This window comes from Pteropus medius, unplaced genomic scaffold, assembly GCF_902729225.1.
Source record: "Pteropus medius unplaced genomic scaffold, Ma_sr-lr_union100, whole genome shotgun sequence".
NCBI lineage: Eukaryota > Metazoa > Chordata > Mammalia > Chiroptera > Pteropodidae > Pteropus > Pteropus medius.
Genome location: NW_024344437.1, coordinates 699,243 through 710,743, shown reverse-complemented (window position 1 = coordinate 710,743; position 11,501 = coordinate 699,243). Strand labels below are relative to the sequence as shown.

Sequence of the window (11,501 nt, the reverse complement as noted above, 5' to 3'; positions counted from 1 at the left end):
TTGAATTGTAAAATGTAAATAGGAGCAACTCAAATGTCTCAATACTGACATTTAGAGTGTTCCCTTTGTGTTTCTCTTTTACCTCATTGTCTGCCTCATGAATTCTAGCCAACTTCTCCTCTATAAACCATAAATTTCTGTTCTTTCAAGTCAGTGTGACATAGATTTTTTCCTATTGGTACCACAGTTTTATATTCTATGGTGTTTATTCTTTTTCCTTCAATAATTTCAGAATAAGAAAAAGAAATTGTAGAGTGTTCAACAGTTTCAAAAGTAATTCTTTATATCAAAAGATGAATTATTTCTATATACGTATGGTTACCTGAGCAAACATTGAAAATTTTGCTTTGGGCTTGAAATAACTAATTTCACCTTAGTTATTTCACTTGAGTTTAGATCTGGGTCTTGCTGGGGAGTGGGAGATCTCCCCCCGCTCCCACACACATCCTTCTTTAGTTCTTATGACCGGACTAATAATAAAATAACAAAATTGCCACAAGAGTAGATTAATAGGAGAAAAGAACAATTTAATATATGTGCATGGAAGAATCCCAATATGATACTCAAATTATAAAATGAGGCTAAAAGAAGTGATTACACTAGGCACTTTTAAATATTTTTTAGACAAACAATCAATTTGTGAAAAGTTGCACAGCAAAAAAAATTAGTGCTCATTAGAAAAGAATTTAAGCAAGGTTTGGGCTTAGGTAGTACATTCGTGTTTATCTAGACTTTTTCGACTTTGGATATTTCTTATAATGAAGTCGTCTCTCAGCTCTCAGGGGCAGGGCGGGCACCTATCACATGGAGATTTGTTTCTTGTATTTAGAGACAGAGGAGAGTCAAGAGGACTTTTCCTGCTTCTGTTTTTTTTTTTTTTTCTCAAGCAATTTAAATTCAAAACTATCAATAAGTCATTGTGGGATAGCTTGGAGTGGCTTTCCCTGGGCCCTGATAGTCTCAATGCACAAAATCAAAACATGTAAGGATGACCTTGTTGTTATCTGATGAATTGACCTCACCATAGTCAAATATATGTTCAGATGGTGTTATGAAGAATAGCAATGTTACACTAACCAAAATGTTTATGTCTCCCAAGAGCCATGTAAGTTTATGCTCTAGTGAAATTATTTTTCCCTATAGAAATAAGAAATAAAGCTCTCATTAGCCAGGAATTAAATCTCTGACTTTGCATGAATCATACAGTTTCCCTGGACCTTCGTTTGCTCATTCGAGGTATTAAAAATTAAGAGGTATTTAATTTTTAACACACTATTTTGTTACAAATTTCAACTATGTGATGATTTTACTAACCAAGTAAACACAACATTCAATATTTCAAAAATGCATCTTTTTATAAGAGAGGTGTATTTCCAAGGAAAAGAGGGAGAAAAAGGAGAAATGGGGCTGGGAAGGATAGGAAGCAATACAAGATTATGTGTTACTGCGCCGGTCACTGCTTCACCATAAACTGTAGAAAGGCACAGCCATTCACTCAGCTCAGTCATGTGAGGCATATTCACAGCACTGCCTCTAAAAAAAAATCATTAAAAGGAGGAAGAACAAATATTTTATCTGTCTGGTCCTCTCTCAGCTCCTCTCTGCCATTTATCAAAGTTTACTCTAAAGGAAAATAATATCCCAGCATTTCTGAGTAAAGCTGTCAGTCAAGACTTTTAGGTATAAGACTGAAAGCATCTTTTGTAGTTTGATGTGTCCCTGGTGATGTCATCACGTGCTAAGGTAAACTTTCCGTGTGGCTTACATATCATCAGTCACTGAGATGATTTACACATCAGCTGTAGTGGCAATTTTCTGAATTCTACATCATGTTGTCCATCCTTTGCTTGTATGGCTTTGAAAAAGGCAGATTTAGTTCTCAATGATTTCTACTCAAAGGATGGGAGAAAAACTTGGAAACATGTTTGGAAAGTCATAGGCAGATATTGGAGGAGAGTAGTAGAATTCAGGAGCCAGTCCAATTTACAAATAGAAAACAAAATGAGGTCCAAAAGACAATAAACAGCACTAAAATTCAATATCTACAAAAGTATATTATAATTTTTATTGAAACACTATTTTCTCTCTAATCACCCCTATATTTACCAAAGATAACCAAATTAAAACTAATTTATTTGCAAAATAAGCCTTTTCAATAAATTTGGTCTGATTATTTGCATAAGCCCAGCAAGAATGTTAATTGATCATACGGGCACTTTTAATTCTGCTTTGCTGGAATCTTTCGTAAGGAATCTTCAGATTGGACTTAAAAGGCCTCACAAGGTCAGAAAAGCCAAGGCAAGGACTTGCCATCAGAAGTTACCTACAATAACTATAGTTTTGGGTGAATTCCTTTCTTCTTGAGATTCCCAAAATGTCTTGTTCCTGCACCTGCCAAGTGATATTCTTTACTCACATGCTACGGCTGCTGGAAACCATCTAAGCAAGGCATCAAGCCAATATTTCCAAGGGATTTTATTGGCTTCCATAAGTCAATCTTAATTCCTTAGAGCTGTCTGGTCATGTCCAAGTCTATGCATTTCTCTCTAACATGATATTCCAGTCAAAGCTTTGGTAATAAAAACTAGTTTCCAATCATGTCCTATTATAAAGACAGTAGATTCTTAACTGAACTTATGTAAACAATCACTTTCCATGAAAATAAAAATACTCATTCATTAAGGGTTTCTAGATTCTGGCAAGGCCAGTAGAGAGAAAAAAAAATTATGTTCCAACTCTGTTTACAAAGTTTTAATTTACCAAATTGCTAAGTCATAGGTAGTTTAAATGTTTCCTTTTATCTGGAAAACAAAAGATTTAAAAAATTAAAAATATTTTAAACAAAAATTCATAAAAATTATACTCATCCTCAATTCACTTAGTGCCGTATAATCAATTCTTATTCATCTTGATCACTTGCCAGCATTTCATGAATACAGTTATTCCTTAGAGTCCTATAAATCTTTTTCCATTTTAAAGGTATGATATGAAAGTTTACTTTTGGAGATTTGTATTTTAGAATAAGTCATACTTTTGCAAATATGTTTCTGAAGATGAAACATATTTGCAAAAGTATCAGAGTAAAATAATAACTGTCTGTAAATGACTAAAATTTAAAATGACATGGTTATATATCTGATTGTACTGCAGTTGACAAAAGAAATTTGTTTTTCTCTGCAAAATAAAATTTTAAGAAATCAATTAGAATTACAAATGACATTACTATATCTGGACATTGCAGACTATTGGAGGTCATAATCTCCTGAAAATTCACTTTAATAATAAAAATATATGGATTCATATACGACATAATTATTTCTTCATTTGACCAAGCTTCCCAGGTAACTTTAGTATATCAAATAGGCCTAACTAGTTTAAATTTTCTCTTATACAGAGAACAAATCTTTGAAATATTCCAGCAGTCCACTGGAATAACTCAAAGCCATTTCAAGGTTAAGAAGAATCTTCTTTTACACCCTGGGCTTGGGAAAGTTTATCAAACATGCTTGACCAAAAGATTATATTATTTTCAAAACAATATTAAATTATTTATTTACTCAAAGTGACAATAAAAAACTTTAAATATAAATACAGAAGTAACAATAATTTTTAGCAAAACTTAGTTCTAACTGTTGTGAAAATTCATTTTTCTTAGCAACCAAGGGCTTGATTAAGACTGCATAAAACAGAAAATTATTTTGATAAAACACAGAATCTTTGTTTTCTAGGCAGAAACATTTTTACAATGTCAGTAGCAGACCAATAGCCCAAGAAATCTTGTCCTATTTAGCAGAGGGAAAATTCAACTCTGATTTTGCATTAGCTTACTTTTGATATTTAACTTACTCTATTGAATTTAATCTTATTCATCTTGACCATATAGGAAATTTCCTTTCTCAGGATTCCCTTTCTACAAGCTTTCTACAACTTTCCCAGTCCCTCTTAGTTTGTCTCTTTTTGCTCATTCAGAAATAACTAACTTTATTTTCAGACAAACCACTTTCTTTTAATTTCTTAAAAAATGTATTTTCATACTTTGTACCTTCCTTCACTGAAAACACACATAATTTCCTTCCATATAGCCCTCAGAACCTTAATTTCTAGTGACAACCAAAAGTAAGCAATTAGCATTCTTCAGATTGGCAAATTTGGAAATCTATTCAGAACCTTTAGAAACATATGTTCTTTTACAGGCAAAGCAAAAAGTATTTTGTTTAGCAGATCTAACTTTATTTTGTTTCTCTGTAATAAAGGGTCGAACGTAAGTAGACTTATCTAGCGATCAATGTTTCAGAATTTTATGTTATTTGGCAAAATCTAGATAGCCAATAATTTTTATCCTTTAACTTAGTAAAATTCTAAAGTTTCAAGTTACCAAAATGGTTTGAAAATCCATTTAAGTATGTATACAATGTAATCATTACTAAAGAGTTAACCTAAAAATATATATATGTATATATATATAACATTTACATTTATTTATTTGTTCCTAACAATTATGTGTAGATTACTTATGAAAGTTTTACCATACCATTTTTCTTGCTGATAAGTTTTGCAGTAAAGATAGCATAAATTTATTTGACTAATAGACCCAGGTAGAATAAAAGTATTATTTAATGAAGATGATTCTAAAGATATGCCCATTTAACCAAACCAAATTCAGAACTAGCTTTAATATCAAACATTTTTCCAGATCATGAGACTCTGAAAAGCATTTGGCCTAGTCTGCTATATGTTGTGAATTCTCATATAAGCACTTGTTTGTTTAAGCCAATTTAATATTACAAATCAACAATAGCAGAAATATGTTATATCTAGAACATACATATATAGACATACATAAACATACAAACAGAGATATCATAGCTTTCATTTTAAAACACTAGCTTTTATGTCTCAGGCATAATGAAATCTCAGGAAAAACTTGATCCAAATTATGCTTCTAGCAGATAGACTAATTTAGGATTTTGCTTAGATGACCAAAGCTTTGCATGATGTAAGAATTCCTTAAGACCTTTTTAAAATTGATTTATAATCAATCATAAAATTCATTCCATTGTCTCCGAGAGGCCCAAGATACTCTCCTTCAAGGGTGCCCCTTAAGGTATTCTATTTAACAAACACAAACAACAGAAAATAAAAAGTGAGTGTACACAATAAAGTTGGAAAATTCAGAAGGTAAAAAGGGTGGCTTCAGAACAACTGAACTTAAAAGTGGCAGATTTTCCTAGAGGAAGATGGCATTGGGACAGAGCCTGAGCACAAGATGGCGACTGCCATATGTCTAAAGAAGAAGATGGCAGGGAGGAAGGAGAAGCCTCAGATGCCATTTTACCTCTCAAAGAGGGCAAACAGCAACAAGAAGAGGAGTTTTGTTTTTCATGGTGGCCATAGTGAAAAATACATAGGAGAAACTCTGACTGGGAATTGAACCTAGACCACATGGTAAGAGCACCAAACCCTAACTACTAGACTACTAGGGAGGTGTAGGTTAAACTCTGACCATGTGCCATAAGAATTTCTCTCCAGCACTGAAAAAGTTCGGGTGAGTGAGCCCCAGATACATGGCTGCTCTTACCATGTAAGATGAAAGCCTAGGAGAGGTATGTTAAGTCCCTAGTCCCCTGAGAATGTCTCAAGCAGCCAAAGAGAGAAAGCAGTGCTTCTGTTTTACAGAGTCAGAAGGCTCTTGTAAAGGACTTCACTATGGTCACTGAGAAATTCAGTTCTTAAAAGTTAAATCATTTAAAACAAGTAACACTGACAAATACTGTATCTCACTCACTCACATTCACATATTTTCTCCTAAGAAGTCTATTGTGATATTGCAACATGAATCTCTGGCATAGGGAATCTCATCCCATTTTTCTTCCCTATTTATAAAGTGTTTCTAGCTGTGGGACAGTAGTGTAATTTAGAGATCCATCCTTTTACCAGTGTTCCCCGGACTCTCCAGCTCTGTAAGTGAGATACAGCCTAAAGGGCTACACTGAGGTAGAATTACCCATATGCTGATGTGAATTCAACTAATTACTTAGTTACAGCTTGAGCAATCTAGATTAATCCTAGGATTTAATAATTACTAGAAGAGTGACAAAAAGCAATCACAAAGCACAGAACTTGAAGCCTATTAGCAAAATAAATTTCACAGAGATTCAGTTTCCTGTGTTGTTTCTGCTGGCTAGGAAAAAACTTACAGAGAGAAAACAAGTAAAATTCCAATAATTACACAAAACATGCAAATCTTCTTCCTACGGGATTCCTCCTATCTAGAAGTGAGAGAGAATGGCATGAACGAAAAGTTCCCAGGAACTGCTTCCCTCTTTCATTTCTGCCAGTTTCCCTGAGTCCGGGAGAGAATGAGCTTCAAATTGAACTAAACAAATTAGATTTATAACCCAGGAGATAGGTTATATAGGTGAAAACTTATTAGTACCTAAAAGAGTTGGGCTCATGTGCTGTACTGATTGATCCAGGCTAGGAGATCATTGCCTCAGGTGCTGATGTCAGTCATGATGTCATTTTGTCTGGTTAGAAGGGGATGCTGCTGGTAGAGTTGTTCCACTTTCAGGAGTGTAAACCTGGGAGATATTACCTTTAGTTTTACTGAAACTCTGTTTCTGTTGGTCATCAGACCTGAGGCTTTGTTCCTAAGACTATTTGATGCTGACCTAAGGGCTTAATAATTAAGGGAGAGGTTGTGGAGTATGCAGAAGGATAAGGAAAGCAAGCAAGCAAGTGAGCCCAAGGCCAGTTTGAATCAAGGAGAAAAAGTCATTTTAAAGAAGTGAAGATTTACACGGTTACATAATTTTGGGGATGAAGAGATTATATGTGTGTGTGCGTGTACATATGCATACATGTATATATGCACACATACATATATGTGTGCATATATACATATATATGTATATATGTGTGCATATATACATATATATACATATATATATATATATATATATAGAGAGAGAGAGAGAGAGAGAGAGGGAGAGGGAGAGAGACAGCTTAAAGGAGAAGTTTGGATTGAAGATATAAATTTGGGTGTCATTAGTATGTAGGTACTACTTAAAACTATGGGACTAGGTAAATATATTATACTTTTAATGTAGTATATAATTTATCATGTTTATTGTTTATTTTCTGTCTTAGACACAAGATCTATGAAGAAAAAAATATGCCTGTTTTATTTACTTAAGCATCCTAATCTTGTTTCCAATCTTAGAGGGAATGCATTCAGTCTTTCCCATTAAACTTCCTGTTGTTTATAGGTTTCCATAGGTTTTTTTTTTTTTTTAATCAAGTTGAAGAAGTTCCCTGCCGTTCTTATTTCTCTGAGAATTTTTATCATAAATAGACACTGAATTTTGCCAGATGCTTCTTCTATATTGATTGATTTGATCATCTGATTTTTATTCTTTAACCTGCTAATACAGTTAATTTTCTAATATTGAACCACCCTTTCATCACTGGAATAAACTGCACTTGCTCTTGATGTATGATTCTTATTATATATCTCTGCAATTTATTTGCTATTATTATGTTAATAAATTTTGTGCCTGTATTATAGTCTGTATTTTTATGCTTTTTTTTCCCTTAGGTACTGGTTTGGGTTATAGAGTAATACCAGCTTCATAAAATGAATTAGAAAGTTTCTTCCTCTTCTTTTTGAGATTGTGTAGAACTGGTATTCTTTTTTCTATAAACATTTGGTAGAAACTTACAGTTAAACCATCTGTGCTAAAGATTTCCTTTTGAGGAATTTTAAAATTATAAATTCAATTTTCTTAATCATTATAAGTTTCACATTGGGTGAGCTATGACACTTTGTGTTTTTTAAGGAACTGATCAGTTTTGTGGAGGTTGTCCAATTTACCTTTAGAGTTATTCATAGAATTCTCTTATTATTCTTAGGTGTTTATAATGTCTGCAGTTACATCCCATGTTTCATTCCATATTGGTTATATGTGTCTTCTTTCATTTTGTCTTTATTAGTCTTGATAGATGCTTGTCAATTTTATTGATTTTTGTAACAAACCAGTTGTTTGCTTTATTACTTGACTCTATTGTGATACTGTTTTAAATTTCATTGGTTTCTGCTCTTCATATTATTTCCTTCCTTCTGCTTGTTTTGGATTTATTTTGCTCTTATTTTTCTAAATTCTGAGGTAGAAGTTTAGTTTATAGGTTTGAGGCTTTTCCTCTTTTCTACTGTATTTAGTACTATAAATTTTCCTTTTGGAACTTTAGCTGTTTTGAAATAAAACTTTATATGCAACATTTTTATTTTGACTCAGTTCAATGTATTTTTTTTTAATTTTCCTGAAAATTCCTTTTAAATTATCTAGAAGTGTTTTGTTTAATTTCCAAGCGTTTGGGTATTTTCTTGGAATTTTTCTGTTCTTGATTTCTAGTTTGTACACATTGTGGTCAAAAGCCCATTCTGTGATTTCAAATATTTGAAATTCATTGAGGTTAGCTTTATGGCCTAGGATATGGTCTGTCTTGTATTCCATGGGCACTTGAAAAAAACTATTACATGGTGTATTCTATAAAATGTCAATTGAATCCTGGTGGATCAAAGAGGTTGTTGAGTTCTGTAATCTTACAGATTTTCTGTTCAGTTGTTCTATCAGTTACTAATAATAAGTTTTATCAGTATTTTTCTATGTGGGTTTATTTATTTCTCCTTTCAGTTGTTTTAGGTTTGTTTTTTTTTTGAAATTTATTGTTTGGTGCATACAAATTTAGGATTGCTACATCTTTATCATTATCTTTTATTATTATATATCTTTTTCAGTCTCGATAATTTCCTTTTCTCTTGTTGATATAAAGATATCAAAAACTGTAGAAAATTTTTTAAAATTTATTAGAGTTTATTTGAACCAAACAGAGGACACACCTGGAAGCAAGATCTCAACAGACTGAGAAAATTTTCAAGAGAATGACAGTTTTGTAATTCCTTTTATATATTTAATATTAAGGAAGGAAATAAGGACGATTACATGAAGGTTGGAGAAAGCAACATGGGGAAATCTCTGTAATTAGACTACGGAATAGTTATGTGTTCCTTTTGAAGATGTTTAGAACTTTGAAGGTTCTAAAAAGAAAATTACTCTGGCATTTCAAAGGTGTGTTAACCTAGATGCACAAGAACAATGAACATGTCTAACCTAAGGCAAAGATAAACCTTTTACTAAGGTTATAGGCCTAGGGTATGACTACCCACTGAGACATGCCCAGTTAGAAATTGATAATCAGATCACCCTGTAAAGGTTACTTCCTCTCACTGCACTTGTCAGATTTATTAGAGTCCCTTTTTTAAATTCACACTCTGAAAGTTAATTGATCTTATATTAATATAGTCATCTCTTCTTCCCTTTGATTAAAGTTTGCATGATATATATCTTTGTTCATCCTTTTACTTTCGACTGCATATATGTGTGTGTATGTGTAGTCAAAGCGACTTTATGTAGACAGCATGCACATGGGTCATGTTTTTAATACAATCTGAAAATCTCTGTATTTTATTGGTGTATATAGACAAGTTAATTTAATGTAACTATTGATGTGTCAGGGCTGAAGTCTGCGATTTGGTTTTTGTTTTCTATTGTTGATATTAGAAATGTCCAAACCTGTAGAGAATTTTAAGAGTTTATTTGAGCCAAACTAATGACATATGCCAGGGTCCAAGATCTCAGATATCCCAGAGAACAACAGTTTAGCAGCTTCTTTTATGCATCTGAAATTAAGGAGGGAACATAAGGAAGATTATATGAAGGGAGGGAAAAAGCAAAGTGGAGATTGAATTATAGGATGGTTAACAAGATTTTTATGGGCTCTCGAGGGTTAATAGCTCCTTCCAGGGATATTACTTCTGATATTTCAAAGATGTCTTAACCTAGATGCATAAGAACAAGGGACGGGGCTTAATGCAATGATAAACCTTTTACTAAAAAAGTTATATGTCTGAGGTGTGACTATCCATCCTAACTTGCCCAGTTTGTGGGCAATTTATGATCAGATCACTCTGTGAGGTTACTTTCCATAGAACCCCTTTTTTGAACACATTATTTTATTCTCTTTGTCATTTCTGTCCGCTCCTCCCCTCTGCCATGGGTTACTTAAAACATTTTCTAGAATTTCATTTTGATTTATGTATAGTGTTTTTCAATACATCTCTTTGTGGTTGCTCTAGGTGTTCTATAAATTATCACAGTCTACAGCTGTATTTTTACCAGTTTTAGTGATGTATAGAAACCTCATCTATATTTATGTTCCTTTGCCTTCCATTATTTATTTGTATATAATTGTCTATAATATTTTCTCTACAGAATTTTGAACTACACAGTCAGTATCATAATTTTTTCTTCAACTATCAAACAGTAGAACTCAAGAAGAGAAGCAAAATCTCTGTATTTATTCATATTTTGCTCATTATGTTTTTTCTTCCTTCCTGATATTCCAAGCTTTCTTCTTTTATCATTTTCTCTTTGTTTAGAGAACTACCTCTACTGTTGCCAAAAAATTCTTAGTTTTTTTTTTTTTTTTGCCAGAATATTTTATTTTATTTTATTTTTTTCATTTCTGAAGGAAATGTTGACAATTTTTCTTTCAGTACTTGAAAATTTTTGCGCCATTTCCTTCTGGCCTCCAAGGTGTCTGATGAGAAATTTACTGTCCTTTGAATTGTTTTTCTCTTTTGTTTTAGTTTTATGAAATTTAGTTGATATGTCTTGGCATGTGTTTCTTGGAGTTTATCCCCTTTAGGTTTCACTCAGACTCTTGAATCTGTAGATTTATATCTCTTGTCAAATTTGGTGACATTTTTCTTCAAGAATTTTTAGCCCTGTCCTTTTTATTCTTTCCTTCTGTGACTCTAATGTCATGAATGTTTTAAGTAACCCATGGCAGAGGGGAGGAGTGTCAGCTTACAATCTCTATTTTTCTTTTATTTTTTATGCCTACAGCACCTGATCTTCCTAGGTGGTCTTCCATTTAAGTACTAACCAGGCCCGACCCTGCTTAGCTTCTGAGATCAGATGGGATTGGGCTTGTTCAGGGTAGCATGGCCATAGAACTGAGGATTTTTTAATAATTATATTTTTATATGTAAAATTTCCATTTGATCTTTTTTCATATCTTCTCTTTGCTGACATTTTCTAATTCTTTGTTGAGGCTTTCTATTTTTTAATTTGTTTCAAACATTTGTAGTTGCTCATGGAAGCATTTTTATCATGATTTTAAAAAAATGTCAGATAATTTTAACATTTTTCTCATCTCTGTGTTGGTTATCTATTCTCTTTTTTTATTAAGTTTGAGATTTTTCTGGCTTTTGGTATAACAAGTAATTTATCAAAACCTAGACATTTAAAAAATATTTTATTATAATCTGAATCTTATTTAGACCTTCTGATATAGCTGGCTTTTTCTGAACCCATTCCTACAGGGGCAGCGGGGTAGAGGCAGAGGTTCAGTTTCTCTACTTAGCCTCCAGTTTCCCT

General features: G+C 32.7%; 1 pseudogene; it reads right to left on the bottom strand.

Annotated features, from left to right (window-relative positions):
- Positions 1-10,958: 10,958 nt before the first annotated feature.
- Positions 10,959-11,077, bottom strand: LOC120610692 (uncharacterized; annotated as a pseudogene).
- Between the last annotated feature and the right edge of the window lie 424 nt (positions 11,078-11,501).